Consider the following 16,726-nt stretch of genomic DNA (forward strand, 5'->3'; position numbering starts at 1 on the left):
ACACACACACACACACACACTTTTAAACAACTTTTGTGGACAGGCATTTAAAATTACAGAATCAAGTGGAAAAGTCAGAAATTGATTGATGGTGACTGGTATCCCTAACCAGAAAATGTCTATTCATCCAGATTATATTAATAGGATATTCAAGCAGACTGTTTTATTAGTTTCTGTATTCCCTGCACAGAGCCTGGCATGAGAGACTTAATATATGTCCTCTGAATGAATACAGAATCTTCTTTCTGTAGATCATTCCAAAGACATTTCTTTATTATGCAGTGCTTAAATGACCATCAATTTTATAAAACCATCAATTCTTACAAAACCACAGATGTAAAAGAGATAGGAGTAAGGCTGAATTCACATTGCCAAATGACATATGCTGGAAATTGCTTTTTTGAGTAAACTACAGATAACAACTTGTTTACTTTGTCATTTGTCTCTTGCTCTTAAAAACAGAAAGCAAAAAGTGAAAATGCAGCCCTTTCTTGCCAATATAATATACTTGCCTTTTTAATTAATTACTTCAAAAGCTGAAGAAACCTGGACTAAAATTATCTTTTTCATGATGTTTTATCAGTATCTTCTGACTTTTTAACATTCAAAACACTCCCTACTAATTTCTGCATTGGTAACAGTACATGCCATGTTAACCTTCTTAGCAGATTCAATATTCCCATCTATCTCCCCTTTATTAAGTTTATTGATTGAAAGTGAAGCACACTGCTCTTCAACATTGCAAAGAGGTAACACTTCTCTGCAAACCTCAAGCCACAATTATATCAATCTATACTTAAAGGAATGATTATCTGAGTAATGCCAAGAAAAAAAATTACAGTTTTTAATCTGATGTTTTTTCAACTCATATGGTTAAATACAATTACATGCAAGTCATTCCCAACGTGGGCAGGGGGAGCAGAAGGCATTTTGCCCCTCCTCCCACCCCCATGATTCGTAATGTCTACAGACATTTTTCACTGTCACAACTGGGGATGCTGCTAAACATCTTACAAAACACAGGACAGTTCTCTAGGTCAAAGCTGTTCTCAGGCAAAAAAGTCAAGTGCCAAAGGTGAGAAATCCTAATATATAGGAATTTACTTTCTCAAGCAATTTCATGACTTAAATAATTTCCCCATCATAGGGTTGAATCCATGAGGTAATGCTAGCAACATGAAACACAGCAGGATTATTAATTACCACTAATTCTTCCAAGGCTACCTAACAGAGTACCTCTGCTCTCCACAGGCCTATCAGTTTGAAAATTCAAGTCTAAGAATAAAGAAGTAGATAATGGCTTTGAAGTTTATAAGAAAATTATGCAGCAAAGCTTTTGTTTTACATAAGCCCATGTAAGAATAATAATTTCCTAAATCTGCATAAAACAGTTGTTATTTGGATCCACTTTTACATGTTAAGTTAGAATCTGGCAAATTCTGTCTAAATAGTCCCATTTCACCAACCCTATACAATTATTCATGGGAGAGACTATATTAACCAATTTTGTTTCTCAACATTAAATCTCTCTTTTCCCTACAATATTATAGTCTGTATATTGCTTGCATGCCACCCCCGGCCTACCCCATCACCACAGCACACATCTTATTCTTGAAACAATGGCCAACCATAAACCTCAAGAGCAATCTTTCACAAAGAATCGCTCAACCGTGCTTGCTCAAAGAAAACAACTACTTTTTTGATGAGTATTAGCTTAGAGATGGAGGCACTGTCTGATCATTTTACTGAAAGCCTTGTAAACGTGGTCAAACCAAACATACACAGACTGTGGCATTTCTCTGCACTGCATTTAAAGACAAAGGGAAAAAAAGTCTCAGCCATTGTCATATGTTAACAAAGGGCTGCCAACATTGTAATCTTGCCTCGAAATGTCCACATATTTAAAATTACCCGAAGGGAAACATGTAAGTGATATGAGCACACAATTCACAAAGATCAAGGTACAAATGGTTAGCAGATAGAAAAATGTTCAACCTCATCAGTATTCCAGAATATGCAAATTAACACAAAGATTCTATCTTTAAACCTGCAAAATTATCAGAGTACAAGATATACTCTCAAAATTGCTAGTGCAAACATGTAATAAACTCCTACTACTGTCTGCATAGAATTGTTCATCCAAATGGATTTTTTCAAAGGAAATTTAAAACTCACTAAATGGACCAATGTGGTTTTTTTAATAGCAAGCAACATGACAATGAAGAATTGTGTCCTGGTATCTATGTCCTGGTAGGTAGGCCACAGCAAGAGTGTTCTGCTGATCTGATTTAAATGTGTTTTCTTCAATGAATCTCTCTGTAGAGGTTTAATTGGAAGAAGTTCTATAGAAAACCATGTACTCTTATAATTCATTATAGTAAACATGTTTGTTGGAATGCTATATGGGGAAGGAGAAAGCACCTCTTAATTGCATCATTTGGCTCAAAATCTACAAATAATCTTCCAATGCTCCTCAATCTCCATACCTAAATAAATCCCATGATAATCCACTGAAACCAGTACCATTGTGTTTAAAAAATAAGATATCATCTTGATAAATTATAAAATATGTACCTCAATTTCTTGGTTTCTACCATTGCAAATAGCAGTTCATGTTATACAGAAACCCAGGTGTGGTCAAATTTCATTGTCAAGGAAAAGGGAACATTTTAGTGCTTCTTGAAATTATTATCATGAAAACACAATAAAAACACTTAATTTTTCTTGGTAGAGAGGTTACGTGTGCCAACTCATGCATTGGTACATTAATGTCTAGCTCACATCAAATAAAAAGCCACATCTTGATACTGCTATGAATAAAAGATTGTCCTCTACACTTTCCTGTACTATTTGTAATTTCTGAGGGGAAAAAAGAAGAATTAGAGAAAAGCTAGAAAGGTAAAAGTATATGAACAACACTTTTCTATTTAGTTCCCTCATTTGTTTCATAGTGCTTCACTTGCCATCATTTCATTACCAAAAAGGTTAAATCTAACAATATATTCTAAAAACTCAGTTTCACTGCAACAAAAGAATGAAAGTCCCAGGCCGGGCATGGTGGCTCACGCCGGTAATCCCAGCACTTTGGGAGGCCAAGGCGGACAGATCACCTGAGGTCAGGAGTTCGAGACCAGCCCAGACAATATGGTAAAACCCCGTCTCCACTAAAAACACAAAAATTAGCCGTGCACGGTGGCAGGCGCCTGTAATCCTAGCTACTCAGGAGGCTGAGACAGGGGAATTGCTTGAACCTGGGCAGGGGAAGGTGCAGTGAGCCGAGACGGCGCCACTGCACTCCAGCCTGGGTGACAGAGTGAAACTCCGCCTAAAAAAAAAGTCTCTTGCATTAGTGTCAAAAGTATAACATAGATATTTGAAGTTCCCAGATTAATAATATTACCTTAACTAAAGTTAGTGACAGTGGGTTGGTACACAGGAACAATAACAATAACAAAACAAAATGAAAACAAAAACAAGAAAGCTATGAATGGTTTAACAATACAACAAAACAGGTTGGTTAATCAAGGCACTGACTATCCACTACCCAATCCCCAGGAAAATAAAATACATATTGCTCACATTCACAATTTAAAAAGAAAATCAAGAAAACAGTTTTCTTCAAAGTACTTTCCATCCATTTGCTTTTCTGCTCTGAAACAGAGAAGTGTCTGCTAGCAGCAGCATTTGCTAAATGAAACATTTCTTGTGATAAAGTTGCATGGCAGGTGGAGAAGAAATTTCACCACCTGTTCTCATACTCATTTGAATGTCAGGGCTAAATCTGTCAAGGTATTTCCTTCCACCCTTGAGAAATAAATTAAAAACTTAAGATGGTAGAAGCCATTTCCCATTGGCTTTTCAAGATAGAGTCAAAGTATTCATACTGCATTGAATTTTAAAGATATTAATAGCTTTTCTACTCCTCTCTTTCTCCACATTTCCCAAACAAAAGCCGAATGATATCACACAAGTTTGAGTGTACACATACTCAACTTTCATTACGAAGAAAAGGAACATGTTTTGAAAAAAATCGGGAACAAAATTTCCAACTCATGAAGTAAACTAATGTATATAAACTAAGCCTGGCATTTTTGTTGAAAAAAATAAAAACTTAAAATTTCAAATATTGAAAGATTTGTCCCCCAAGTAAAATGTCATTTACAGTATCATTACACAAAGAAATTATAAATATCATAGCAACTTCACTCTCTTTTTTCTTTTTCAAATACCAACAAGAGTGAGCTTGAAAGTAATATCTATTAATAAGGCATAAATTAATTGTTGTTTAAAGAATATATCTTCTTAATGAGGTGTTTGCCTGAAAGGAATCAAGAAAGATAAAGCTTTTGTTAGTTATTTGTAGTTTTTTTAATGACATAAATATATTATCATCTACTTGAAATCATTTCACTAATGGAACTCTTTAGTTACAGATGAGATTTTATAAAATAGCTGCTATCTTTCCAAGGCTATAAGAAGCTATTACACGGGCTATAAGAAGCTATTGCACAGGCTTCTTATACGCATGTCTGTCACATTTAAAATAGAATCATATTAATAAATAGCTTATGTCTGTTTTTAACATAGGAATAAGATCGTTTACCCAGCACCTGCTGTGTACTAAGCACTGTACCAGGCACATTCTAGTATCCTACTTAATCCTTGTAATAATCTCATTTAAAGACAGGGAACTGAAGCTTGGAGAGTTTAAGGCCTCACCATGAGTCTGGTAACTATGATTTGAACCCACATCTGAATCGAGAGCCCACATTGTTCCCATTTATACCAAGCCTAAAAAATTAAAAATAGCAGACAGTAGAGGCGATAAGTCACTTAGCATTTCAATGCTTAATTTATAAGCACAAGGAGGATATCAGAGAGATACACTCTGTTATAGGCAAGTAATTTTCTGGTTTAATTAATTCAATCTGAAGATCACTTACTTTTACCATTCTATTTCCATAAAAACAATACCAACACTAAAAATCTTTCATGCTATTGTCCCAACACATATGGGGTAGGGAGGTAGTAAATCCTAGAAAATAACTCAGATGAAATTTGGGGAGAATTTCACACGCTGATATCAACATTTAAAACAACAGATTCTGAACTCTAATGCCAACCATCACAATAACAGATATAACACTATGACATAGATAAGGGAATTGGGCTAGACAAATGATACTCCATTAGATAACTGTAACAGGATAAAAGTTAATTACCCAAATCAAAAGGCATTTCCACTGAATATCTCAATCTTGTCCTTAAAGAACTTCAAAAGTAATATTTGCTCCCTCTACTTACCATATTTCAAGATTCTAGTATCCCTTTGTCTTTTAAAATTTATGTACCAGTTAAACTGCATCATGCCTAATTCATCTTGACCAAAAATGTTTTCTATTTAGAAAGCTTAGTTTATATATTAGTTCTCATTCTCCACATTTCTTATATTTGTGTGAAAGCAAGATAAGTAGATGGGTAGATTGGTAGGTAGATGGATGGATGGATGGATGAATGGATGGATGGATGGATAAATGGATACATGGATGGATGAATGGTAGGTAGACAGGGTATGTAAGAATCCATTATATTTTCTGAATGAGATAATTATTTTATTTCTAATGAAGTAATTTAAAAATAATTAGAAGAATGAATTTCTAAATGTTGATTCCATACCTTCTATACAAACAAGTGAATTCAAATCTTCCTTGCTTGTATAAAACCACATAGGTGAAGGAATGCACATGTAGTAATGGTGGTAGGGAGATGGCAATATGTAGAAGTGGGATGGGAGAAACAGCATGTGCTCCCATCACTGTCAAGAGTCCCCTTCCCAGTGTACAGAGGAAATAGTTACAATCCTCTGGTGAAGCATAGGCCCTCTGGAAGGACGCTTCGCCCTACAGCTAGCACTGCCCTTTGAGAAGTCTCTATATCTGCAGCAGTGAGCTTGCCTTCTCTTTCTTTAATCCAAAAATGAAGAAACTGGAATGGGTATTCCAATCCCTTCAGTGCCCAGGCCAATTTTCTAGGAGCTTTGCTTCCAGAGGATTTGTTAACCAAGGTGTCATTTTACTCCCGTTATCTGTAGCTCATCAACTTTAAAATTTGACTATTTTGCTAAGGTGCATTAAAATCAAAAAGCATGTTAAGAAAGAATTGTGTTTCACCTCCCTAAGATTTTTATTAAATATTCAAACATCTGAGTTACCCAATTTTAGCGTTTATTATTAAAGCAGATTCTACAAACGCAAAGCCAATTAAAAATAACTGAGACAAATCTATTTGGGAACAGGAGACTCATTAATCAACTGCTAAAAGGTGTTGAAAATCCTATCCTTTTCTGAATTTCCCAGTTCTATTCAACTTCACAAAGTCAATAATTCATGACCAGGTCTTAAGAGAATGTTTATTTATCTTTTAAAGGGAAACATGAAAAAAACTAAGAGTAAGACTCACAAAGTAATAACCGTTGCATTCCATGTTATAAGAAATATAGCTGGCAGCCCTAAGTGTCCCAATGATTCTATGTATTTAAAGCCCATAATAAATTTACCAAATCTCAGTCTTGACTTTTTTAATGGCCTGGAGTCATCTCTAATTATTTCAATGAATGTAGGAAAAAATCAGTATCAAATCAATCATACGTTTTCAATATGACAGCCAGTATTTTTAAGACAGGGGAGAATAATACAAAAAAAGAAGACAGGCTCTCAACCTAATGAGTCTGGGAATCACTCTTAGGATAGTTCTTTCAAGTGCATCACAGATATGGGGCTCAAGGGAAGCAAAGACTCTAATTTAAGTATCATTTTTTGACATTAAAGTTATTGTCCCTTTTCTGCATATCTGCCTCATCATTAAGGGTTTTTTCCCACAAAATTTTGTTACAAGACTTCAACTTACCCCTTTTGCACTATGCTTCCCATAAATAAACATACCCATTGCTGGCCATAAGCTCTCAGGTTGTTAGGAGATGCAAAAAGTCTTTACTGTTACTTACAGCCCCCTCACCTATCTACATATTTAGTTATCATACTCTAAGAGTACATATGTGGTCTTTAACTCTAGAACTGGTTCCTGGTTTTTATCCTAAAATGTTTTAGAATCCACCATTTTACTACACTCCTAGAAAGCTATTTTGATTAAGATCACTATAATATTCCAGTCCATATCACAGAGCAATTTCAGGATCTAGTCACAGACAACTCTGCTAATGTGAATAACAAAAATTGCTCTACCAAAACTACCGTAAGTGTTTATCCATGGTGCAGTAACTCTAAAGAAGGATTCATCTGGGCAAAGTATTTATGTGTCATGACTATACATCATTACCTAAAACATTAAAATTTATTTACAAAATGTATAATGTTTTTCTGGAAGGTAGACTGATTATTTGGGAAGGAGCTATTCCAAATTATAAATCATTGAGGAATTTGCCTCTTTGAGGGTAAGATGTTTATTTTTAGAAACACCATGTTCTCTGGCTAAAAGAAGGCTATGTGTTCTTGGGTAGAACATACCATTGTGATAAAAAAAAAACATAGTAGGCATCAAGCATTCAAATCTCCTGGTCATTTAAATGGGAATTCTAAATTGAAGATAACTGGAGCATTTTCAGATTGTGTGTACATGTGTTTTGCAAAAGCAATCTATGAATTATGAAGTAGTAATGAAGTACTTATCTTAATCTGTGTGAGATAAATGAAAAAAGAGAAGTATTCCTTTCCTTCCTTTTATGCAGTCCTTTAAAGCAGTGTTTCACACTCCAAACTATATATATATATTTTTTTAATTTATTTATTATTATTATACTTTAACTTGTAGGGTACATGTGCATAACGTGCAGGTTTGTTACATATGTATACTTGTGCCATGTTGGTGTGCTGCACCCATCAACTCGTCATTTACATCAGGTATAACTCCCAATGCAATCCCTCCCCCCTACCCCCTCCCCATGATAGGCCCCGGTGTGTGATGTTCCCCTTCCTGAGTCCAAGTGATCTCATTGTTCAGTTCCCACCTATGAGTGAGAACATGCGGTGTTTGGTTTTCTGTTCTTGTGATAGTTTGCTAAGAATGATGGTTTCCAGCTGCATCCATGTCCCTACAAAGGACACAAACTCATCCTTTTTGATGGCTGCATAGTATACTATAATTTCTGACTCTCAGTGCAGGTGAGAAGCAGACACAAGGGGAGAAGAGTCACCATGTAGATGAGAGTAGCAAGGAGTCAAGGTGTTAAAAGTTTCCCTAGCTAGTTGGAAAATGCTACTACCCTCACTCACTCCATCTCCATGAGCTACTTGTTGAAGCGATCATCATTTTTACATCTTCAAAATCCAATCTTTTCATATGTCAAAGATATGCTTAATGGTAATGAATTTGACTACATACATATTTCTTAATGACCATTCCTAAAATGTTGGTCAGTCAGAAGAAATTTCAGGAATCTCCAATGTATCCTGATATTATACATTCAAGAGAGCTACAGATAAAATATTTGGATTCTAAAAGACAATTGCTATCACCAAAATTATTTGACCACCTTTGACCCTTGCTTCTTCCCCATCTCCCATGTCCAATCAACTGTTAAGTTCGACTGAATCTCTCTCTAGAATGCTCCTATCCCTCAACCCCCATCCACTCTCACTGCCTCTACCATAGTTCTTGTCTCTGTTACCTCTTACCTGGATTTAATTATAATTTTCACATACATAATGGTCTTTATATATACTGTGATTGTATTTATAGCTCAGAAAAGCACTCCCTTGCTCAAAGGTATTCAGTGAGTCACTGCTTGCTGAACAAAAGCCAAATCCTACACTCTTGAAGTCAAGGCTTCCTGGCCTAGCCCTCCTTAACTAATTGCACATTCCAGCAAATTATTCACAATAAATGTTTAATGACCATAGAACAAACAAAAATCCAAATTTACTTACAAACTACCAATTGTTTTGCTTTGGAATATATTGCTTTTACAAATTTACAGCTATGCATTTTTTGTCTATTGCTAAACAAGCAATGTGTAAAAGCCATTGTATTTAATCATTTTTAATAGAAAGAAAATTCGTTTAATTTAAATCTAATATCAGCTAAACCTTTATGGTTAGGTTGAAGCCCTTTAAGTATAAAAAATTCAGAACATAAATGTAAATACTTTTGTGAGTGTTAATTTTTAATTTATTTCTCCTAAACCCTAGTCAGGTTTTCTTTTTCTCTGAGTCAGTGATTTCTTTTATCAAACTATACACACAAAACACATTATCATTTAAGTACAAGCATATTAGCTTCAAAATATAAATATCTCAAATAGTTTTCTGCATTATGATGAACGGCATGTAAAAATAAGTCAAATAACTCTTAACTTTGAGAGTAGTTTCCATCGTAGAACAGATTAAAAAAACTTATTTTCCTTATCAGTTACAATTTGATGAACCATCACTAAAGCATTTTGGTCACTGGTAAATTGCTTCTAGTAAAATTACTTTCAGTCTGTGCCAGCATCATGGTATTTCTAAGCAACAATGAACAGAATCTGGATTTTTGATTAGTTCTTTTCATAGGAAATACAGTCATAACTTACTCTCTAACAAGACCATGATACGCAATAGCCCCCATTATTCGGTGGATACATTCCAAGACCCCCAGTGGATGCTTGAAACTATGGATATACCAAATCCCATATACACTACATTTTATTCCTATACATACGTAACTACCTGATTTATAAATTAGGTACAGTAAGATATCAACAATAATAACTAATAATAAATAGAACAATTATAACAATATACTTTAATAAAAGTTATGTGAACGTGCTCTTTTTCTCTCTCTCTTTCTCAAAATATCTTATACTGCACTCACCTATTTTCATGCCATGGTTAACCACGGGTAACTCATTCCAAGGAGTTAGAAACCATGCATAAGGGACAACGACTATATTCAATTACTGCATATATCAGATGAATAAACTTAACACTCTCATGTGAAGTAATTTGCACAGAGGTACAGACCTAAAAACTATTCTCTAAATTCATTTATAAAATCGACATTTATTGAGCATCAGCTATGTGCCAGGCACTGCACTAGACGATAGGAAAACAAAGAGCAGTCAGGATACTTGCTTGCTAAGAGATGATAATAAAAAACAATTACTTTCCAAATAATTAAATGATATAAAATTATAATAAATGTTTGCCATTATTTACTAACAAATATCATGTTGTATAATTCATATAAACCACAGTAACAAAACAATTGCCAACTTTTTTCTCTAATCCAGAAGAGTATCAGTTCATATTTAGCATATAAGCACCAAATAAAAATAAATAATAACATCAACTTTCCTTACTATTATTTTAAAGGAGTACTTGTTCCATATCAGGCTATCTGCAGGGCTGGATCAGCAATCACACAATATTCACTATTCAAAAAAATAACCTGCAATTTTAATTACATGGAAGAAAGTCAAAACTCTTGATGATGGGACAGTACCTCATATCATTTGAAAAAAGACACTCTAATTGCATCTATCTATATGCTTCAGCAACATTTCTATGAAAAGTATATTAATGAGCCAAGTCTCCAGTCTACTTAAAACCAAACCTTTGTTTCCAATTCCACGAACTTTGTTTAGCTGTGAATCATTCAGAAATGACTGCATGCACACACCCTCTGTAGGAAAGTGATCATAATGAATGAGAAAGTCACTTCAACTTGATGATTCTAAGGGGTTATCTATCGGACAATGATTCACAATCTAGTGTCATCTATATACTTTTCAAAATTGTATTTCAAATATTTTGTAGGTCCACCCAAACTAAAGCTAGATCAGACTATTAATTAAGAACAAGTTTCACTGTCAGACAAGAGAAAAGCTCTGATATAATCACATCTAATAATCACATCTAATAAAGAGAAACCTAGTTAAGATTTTGTAGTAAGCTGATCTTTAACATTAATTTTAATGCAGTTGAAGAAATGGTATTTTAAAAAGGAAATATAAATTAAGACTGGATTAAATAATCAATACAAATGTACACAGATGGAGGAAAAGTGATCAGGCCTTAATATCACATTCTCTTTCACGGTAAATGGTATGACCAAAAGGGTGATTTCTAAGGTTCCTATCAGCTTGTGGATTGAAAGAATCCTGAGTGAGATAATTATGTGCATTATATGATGTCAAGGTCTTATCTCATTGATCAGTGAAAAGCTCTATATTTTTGAAACCAGAAAAAAAAAGTGAAAATAAAACATGTTACAAGGCAACTTGTAAATGATTAGCCAAGTTAACTTAGAATTTTTAGAAACAGCTGTGGAGAGAGACTTAAATGTGGGAAGCAAGAAGGGAGTGCAGTTAGGTACAGAGGGATCGCATAAGCACAAATTAAGCCCAATTGCCCATACACACTCAACTGAGCTTGCCACTCCAATTCGCCATTCTCATAATATTTGGTTCTCTAAATTTTAGTGCTCTGAAACACAATATTTTCAATCTAAACCTTTTAAATTTAAAATACCATCAGAAGGCCAAGTGTGGTGTCTCATGTCTGTAAACCCAGCACTTTCGGGGACACATGTGGGGTGGCAGGGGGTAGCTTGAGGCTAGGAGTTCATGACCAGTCTTGGAAACATAGCAAGATCCTGTCTCTACAAAAAAAGTAATAATAATAAATTAAAATACCATCAAGCCCCTGCACCTGCCATAATAGGAAAACAGACAATATCTAGAAAGTTTGGTAACCAGATCTGAGACCAGAACTTTCCTGGATGCACCTCCAAGTTTAGAAATGCCACTTTTGAGGCCATAACTTGCTGAAGAATAAAATATAATGGTCAATGACTGAGTAGCATAGACAGTCCTCACCTGTTATTTAAGTGTTCCTATTTCACTCAGTAGATGTTAATTGACGTTCAAAATTTCAATATTTGCCCCCTGCGCCTGCCAAAAACCAAACACTAAAGTGCATTAGCAAAAACCACATAATCATATGCCACTGCTAGCTAATTATGTACTATGTTTTGAAGATTTTTTAAGGTTCTCAACAACCCGTATTATTTGAATTTCCAGAGACATGCAAGGACCTTCTAGTTGCTAACTATTATTTTCTGGTAGCCTTTGTGTTCAATCTGATTTTGAACAGTCTTTTGAATAAACTGAAAATGTTTTCAGAAGGTAGAAATGTAGAGTCCTTTGAAATTTTTTTCAATGCAATAAAATGCAATCAACCTCAACCAACTTGTATTATGCACACGTTTAGTACTTTTTTTTTCGTTTATTTAGTGTTATTTATTTTAATATTTATTTGCTTTTCCCTTTTTTAAATGGCTCTGATAACAGCAGAATTATTCTGAATGATTGTTTGTTGCGTCAAATTTTATTAAGAAAACTAATTTCATGATTTTATTCAAAAGGTAGCACTATTACTTATTAACTTTTAATAAGAGACTTGGGCTATGTGAACCATCTCAAAATAGCCTGCATTTTAAAAAGAAAAAAATACAGTTTTTAAATTACTAGTATCTTCGATTTCACTCACATCTGTATTTTACATGATTGTACATGCTTGCAAAATTGATGTAATCAAAGCAATTGTGCCTATTTTATAAAATGTATAGCACAATAAAAGCTCTAATAGGAGAAACTTGTTTTCATGATACTTTCAACACAACCCCAGATTATAGTTCTGTCACTGGATAATTCCACTTTTTAATAAGATTTCCAGGAAATCATTGTTGCAAGGGCTTATAACTGCCTATGTAATGTTTAAACTATTATACTTTTCAAGAACAAAACTACTGATCCAGAGATTAATAAATATGGTTTAGTTACAGGAATGTAAAATTTGTAGAACCATGTGGGTTAATTGGAACACTTTCTACAATGCACGTGTAAGCCTAACATGATTGTGTTCAACTAGAGTGTTGCAGATAGAACAAATGACCTCCTAAAGATGTCCACATCTTAACCCCAGGAATCTGTGAATATGTTGTTACATGGCAAAGGAGACTTTGAAAATGTGATAAAGGTTACAAACTTTGAAATGGGGAGTGTCTTGTTTTATCCATGTAGCCTAATCTAATTACATGAGTCCTGAAAAAATGGAAGAGGAAGGCAGAAAAGTGAGCCGGAAAGCAACGTGAAAAGGATTCAACCTGCTTTGGTGGCCTTAACGAGAGAGGAATAGGGCCAGAACGCAAGCAATCTCTAGAAACTGAAATTGTCCTTTAACTTACAGCCAACAAGATGATAGAAAACTTGGTCCTACAGCCACAAAGAATGGAATTTTGTCAATGACGGGAATAAGCAGGAAACAGATTCTCCCCTAGAGCCTCAGCCTTGCTGACACTTTGATTTTAGCCCCATGAGACCAGTACCAAATTTCTGACCTGAAAAACTGTAAGACAATATGCCAAGCATGGTGGCTCATGCCTGTAATCCTAGTAGTTTGGGAGGCTGAGACAGGAGGATAGCTTGAGCCCTGGAGTTTGAGACCAGCCTGGATAACACAGCGAGACCTCATTTCTACACATAAAACTAATAATAATAAGCTGGGTGTGGTGGTGCGTGCCTGTAGTCCCAGTTACTGAGGAGGCTGAGGCAGGAGGATTGCTTGAGCCCGGGTGGTCGAGACTGCAGGGAGCCATGATCATGCCACTGTACTCCAGCCTGGACAACACAGTGAGATCCCCACCTCATAAAAAAGAAAACTGTAGGACAATAAATGTGTGACATTTTAGGCCATTCGTTTGCAGTAATTTGATATGGCAGTAATAGAAAAGTAATACATAGAGGTTTGAGGGTTTTTTTTTTCCCATTGAGTATTTACATGCAATTAAGTAGTGGGAGGATAATGTCCACAGGAAAGTACTAAACATATTGACTGGGGTAGAACCCTTGGAACGTGCTAAAAAGAGTACACCAGCTACAGCACTGTCTATGGTAGCTAATTGCCATGAGTGGGAAATGTGTGTAATCAGTGAAGGTGGAATAATGCTTCAAGCAACTATGGAAACATCAAGAGACATGAAGTTAATCCCGATATCATATGAGCAAGTAAAGATAATTGCTTCAATATTTTCCTTCAACTTCACCACTTGACAGTATTCAAGTAAAGCTTTCTAACCTCTTCCTATACCACCACCCAATTCAAAAAGCTTTTCCCATCTACCATACTTCCCTTTTCTTCTAATCCTAGTAAGGTATTATATAATTAATAGATGAAATGAAAGTAGCAAAAGTCCATAAAAATGAAAAGGCACTGGAGAAATTACGAGCTTTGAAATCATGTGGCCCTAAATTTGAATTTTGGCTCAACTTGTGATTTGATGTGTAACATTAAGCAAGTTAATTAACCTCTCTGAACTTGTGTCCTTATTTGTAAAATAGTGAGAAGATGTACACTTATAGGGCTTTTTGGGAGGAACCAAATTAAGTGCTTAGCACTTCTATAATAGAAGAAAATAAATTGTATTATATTTAACTATGCTAAACTAGGACATTTTAAAACTTTGGAATATGTCTCGTGAAATTTAGAATATCTGTTATACATGCTAGATTAAAATTTAATATAGAGTTCTGAAACTTGTTTTTATTTTTATTTTTTTTTTTGTTATTGAAGGTAAGTTACTTCATTACTCCATTGAACTATATTATAAGAACTGCTCTCCAATAAATTGGGCATGTTCTTGCCTTAGCATGACATAAATGTGGGGGGGAAATGGGTTAAAAACAACAGATACCCTTATCATAGTAAGTTATGCTGGGAAAAATACTTTAGTATAATTGGAAACACAGTATAATTTTATTTTAAACTAAGATTCCATCTTAGAGTTTGAGATCAAATTATTACTGCTTGGAAGGTAATATATGTACCCTTGTGTGCTATAAAGCACATAAGTGCATTATTTCCTGAACAGTACATTATTCCCTGTCCAATGTAAAGAATAGTATTCCATTCTTGTTGTTTAAAAAGATACCATCAAATTTAAACATAAATTGCTTCATTTTCCATCCTGTGCAATATGCACTTTAAAATGTGTTATCTACCTCCAATCCAAGTCTCCTCATTTAGTCCAGATAAATTTTTCTTCTGTAGTGTTTTCATTGCCCTTAAATCCATTATCAATATTGAAAATACAGTAAGCAAGAATTTATTTAACCTGTTTGTCTTGGTCCCAAATTTTCACGGCAGTAGAATAAATTCAGCTATTTAATTGTTTATGAATGAAGATAGTATGGAAGATAAAAAATAATCACTTTGAATGATCGTAAGGACTATGCGCCCCTAATCATCAGCAGAGTTATGCCTGGCACATAATAGACAGTTGAGTAACTGCTGAATGTTATAAACTTAACATACAGGGTGATTGAAAAAGAACTGAGCACTTTCTAAAATGAATTACTTAGTAACTTATTTATGTACTGATTCCCCAAGAATCTCATGTTTATACCACCTCTATCTCAAAGTCTTGAGGATATAAAGCAACACACCATGGCAGCCATGTCAATCTAAAATGTTATATGTATGTTGTTTGTAATTCATAACTCTTTAACTGCAAGTCATTAGTACAAATACTTGCCTATCCCATACTTCTTTCTCATCTCTCCCTCTCCCCAAGTTTGGCCGCATTTAAGTCTCTATTAAATATTCTAGGTTTCAAGCAGAATATGTGAAATTCTCAGTAACTCCGTATTTCCCCTGATGGTATGGAGATTTGAAATTCTGCCTCTCTTCCCTCCGTAGAAAGTGGTTTCTTTGCAGTGGGGGGAGCGATTACTTGGAAGATACACTAAGTATAAAAAAATGAATCTAGATAAATTATTGACCAGTGAATGTCTTTGAAATATTTGAAAGTGACAGGAACACTAGCTCTCTGTCTTGCAAGTGTCTTGTGTGCAATATTTTTCTGTTACATTAAATGATTTCAAGAGGTCTTTTAAAAAACATACACAATAGGCTTTAAAACAAAATGTTAACTTCACTTGCACATGCCAGGCTTCCTCAAACTAAAAGATCTGAAGAAGCTAAAAGAATAAACACAGACAGTGAGGAGCAAGCAATCTGATCATAAAGCCTTCAAAAAGGCAATTTGCAAACTGTAAATTCACTAGGGGCCAGTATGAATCCTGTAATTAAAAAAATATATAATCTCAGGCCCTTTAAGACAAGCAGAGCTTCTGCTTAAAGGAAGAGAACTGTCTTCTATTTGGACCCCATGTGGAGCGACACATTCAAATGTAGTATCTTAAAGATTAACATGAAAAAACCATCCAAGTGAGGACAACCAGGAGAGTGAAGGGTCTGAAAACCTTGTCACATGAGAAGACACCTAAGTGTGCATGTAATAGATGTTTTTTCTATATAGCTCTATAAGGCTACACTGGGAATGGGAGATAAAAGATACAAGGAACTGATTTTGTTCAATGCAAGGAAAAGCTGTCCATGAATGAAGGGTGCAGCCTTGGTGAGGTAGTGAGCCCTTTGTCACTGACAGCGTTCAAGAAGGACACGGAATGCCATCTTCAAGAGGTGTCATGGAATGAGTTCCTGTGTTAAAAGGGGTTCGGACTTTCTAAATGACTTCTAAGGTCACTTCCATCTCTATGATTTTCCATTAATAAATGACAACCTAGTCCTTCTGCAAGCTCAGACAATGCAAATTCCCAAAGAACATGCCACAAAAGTTGCAGACTAACACAAAATTTATCTTAGGTGTT

General features: G+C 34.9%; 1 protein-coding gene across 21 annotated transcripts in view; it reads right to left on the minus strand.

The window, feature by feature from the left end:
- The window catches only part of KLHL13 (kelch like family member 13), a 424,794-nt gene that overhangs the window by 48,816 nt on the left and 359,252 nt on the right, over positions 1-16,726 (minus strand). The gene's annotated exons all lie outside the window — the stretch shown is intronic.

This window comes from Macaca mulatta, chromosome X (assembly GCF_049350105.2).
Source record: "Macaca mulatta isolate MMU2019108-1 chromosome X, T2T-MMU8v2.0, whole genome shotgun sequence".
NCBI classification, from domain to species: Eukaryota; Metazoa; Chordata; class Mammalia; order Primates; family Cercopithecidae; genus Macaca; species Macaca mulatta.